This window comes from Eubalaena glacialis, chromosome 9 (assembly GCF_028564815.1).
Source record: "Eubalaena glacialis isolate mEubGla1 chromosome 9, mEubGla1.1.hap2.+ XY, whole genome shotgun sequence".
In the NCBI taxonomy this organism is placed as follows: domain Eukaryota; kingdom Metazoa; phylum Chordata; class Mammalia; order Artiodactyla; family Balaenidae; genus Eubalaena; species Eubalaena glacialis.
In genome coordinates, this window is record NC_083724.1 from 39,725,129 (window position 1) to 39,727,770 (window position 2,642).

At 39.7% G+C, this 2,642-nt stretch overlaps 1 pseudogene; it reads left to right on the forward strand.

Annotated features, from left to right (window-relative positions):
• The first annotated feature begins 783 nt into the window (after window positions 1-783).
• On the forward strand, window positions 784-860 carry LOC133098466 (U4 spliceosomal RNA; annotated as a pseudogene).
• The last annotated feature ends 1,782 nt before the right edge of the window (window positions 861-2,642 follow it).

Here is a 2,642-nt window from a genome sequence, read left to right on the forward strand (position 1 = left end):
GAAACGTAAAATGGTACAAACACTTTGAAAAAGAAATAACATGCAACTACCATACAACCTAGCAATTGCACTCTTGGGGATTTATCCCAGAGAAATGAAGATTATGTTCACCCAAAAACCTATACACAAATGCTCATAGCAGCTTTATAGCTCAAAACTGGAAACAAGCCAAATGTCTTTCAAAAGGTGAACAGTTAAGCAAACTGTGGTTTATTTACCACGGAATACTACTCAGCAATAAAAAGGATCAAACTACTGATACAACATTTTGGATGAATCTCCATAGACTTAAGATGAGTAAAAAAAAAAAGTCAATCCCAAAAGGTTACATATTATATGACTCCATTTATATAACAGTCTTGAAATGACAAAACTACAGAAATTATAGTAGTTGCTAAGAGTTAACAGTGCTGACTGAGATGGAAGTGGGTATGTATATAAAAGGGCAACCTGAGAGATTCTTGTGGTGATGAAAATGATCTGTATGTTGAGTGTATCAATGTCAATATCCTGGTTGTGGTACTGTACTATAGTTCTGCAAGATATTATCACTGGGTCAAACTTGGCAAAGTATATACATGGGAGATCTCTCCATATTATTTCTTACAAATGCAGGTGAATCTACAACTACCACAAAATTTTAAAGTTTAATTAAAATAAAGCAAGATTAAAATTTTGGAAAAAAAATCTGTGATGTTCCAGAACATTTCATAGTCGTGAAGACTTCTATTACTAAATTTTAAAAAAAGTGTTAATAAATAAGGCATGTAATTCAAGATTCTCAACTTTATGCAGTGGCAGTATTATAGCCAATGAGGTTTATCTGAGGCACAATTATTGATAATTGAAAAGAATTTCGGGGTAGTAAAACAATAAAACAAACTTAAGAAACAGGAGACATTAAAAATAAGCATAAAAATAATGAATAAGTATAGGAACTGTTGAATTAACTTTTGTAGATCTAAGGAAAGAAAAATAATAATAAAATTGACAAATTTCAGTAAGAAAAGTTACTAAAAATACAAATTTAAAGCTTAGAAAGGAGAAAATGGATTTTTTTTAAAAACAGAGACAATTAAAATAGAAAATACATAAGAAAATACATAAGATTACATTTCAACCAAAATTTGAAAAAGTTGATAAAACACAAATTATCTGGGAAAATGCAAGCAAAATTAACTTAAGAAACAAAAATTCGAAATGCATTTTCAGCTATAAGTGGTGCACAGTAAAAGATTAACCTTGCCCTAAAAACAGTCTTGCCCTTTTTCCCTCAACGCCTAGAAGGTAACCTCTAAACCTCTGGCATATCCTGCCTGATAAGAGTGTTTTTGTTTACCTGAGGTCCTTGGGTCATGCCACATAGTCTCTGCTAATTATATGATTTATGGTTGGGGGAGGGTGCTTTGGGCCACATGGCAGCAGCTAAGGAGCTCTGGAGGAGCTACAGACTAAGATCAGTCACACAGGTGGTCAACCATGTCTACATGACCAAGGCCAAACGAAAACTGGACACCAAGGCTTGGGTGAGCTTCCTTGGTTGCAATATTCCATGTATATTTCCACACACCATTACTGGGAGAAGTAAGCACTGTCTGCATGACTCTATTTGAAAAGGACAAGTGGAAGCTCTGTAGTTGTGTCTCCTGTACCCTGCTCCATGTGCCTCTTCCCTTGGTTGATTATAACTTGTTGCTTTTCACTGTAATAAACTGAACTGTGAGTATACCAGCTTTGCTGAGTGCTGTGACTCCTTCTAGTGAATTCTTAAACCTGATGGTGGTCTTGGAGACCTCAGAACATGATGTAAGTGTCAGAAGCAAAGACGGTCTTGGGGACCTGCTGAACTTTTCGGAGAGAGAAAAGAGCTTAACAGAAAATTACTGCAGAATTGAGATTGGTTCAAGATGGCATAGTAGAAGGACATGCTTTCACTCCCTCTTTCAAGAACACCAGAATCACAACTAACTGCTGAACAATCATTGACAGGAAGACACTTGAACTCACCAAAAAAGACACACCACATGCAAAGACAAAGGAGAAGCCGCGATGAGATGGTAGGAGGGGCGCTATCACAATAAAATCAAATCCCATAACTGCTGCGTGGGTGACTCACAAACTGGAGAACACTTACACCACAAAAGTCCACCCACTGGAGTGAAGGTTCTGGGCCACACATCAGGCTTCCCAAGCTGGGGGTCTGGCAACAGGTGGAGGAATTCCTAGAGAATCAGACTTTGAAGGCTAGCAGGATTTGATTTCATTGCAAGACTTTGGCAGGACTGGGGGAAATAGAGACTCCACTCTTGGAGGGCACATACAAAGTAGTGTGTGCATCGGGACCCAGGGGAAGGAGCAGTGACCCCATAGGAGACTGAAGCAGACCTACCTGCTAGTGTTTGAAGGGTCCCCTGCAGAGGCGGGGGCAGCTGTGGCTCATCAGGGGACAAGGACAATGGCAGCAGAAGTTCTGGGAAGTACTCCTTGGCGTGAGCCCTCCCAGAGTCAGCCATTAGCCCCACCAAAGAGCCCAGGTAGGCTCCAGTGTTGGGTTGCCTCAGGCCAAATAACCAACAGGGAGGGACCCCAGCCCCACCCATCAGAAGACAAGCGGATTAAAGTTTTACTGAGCTCTACCCACC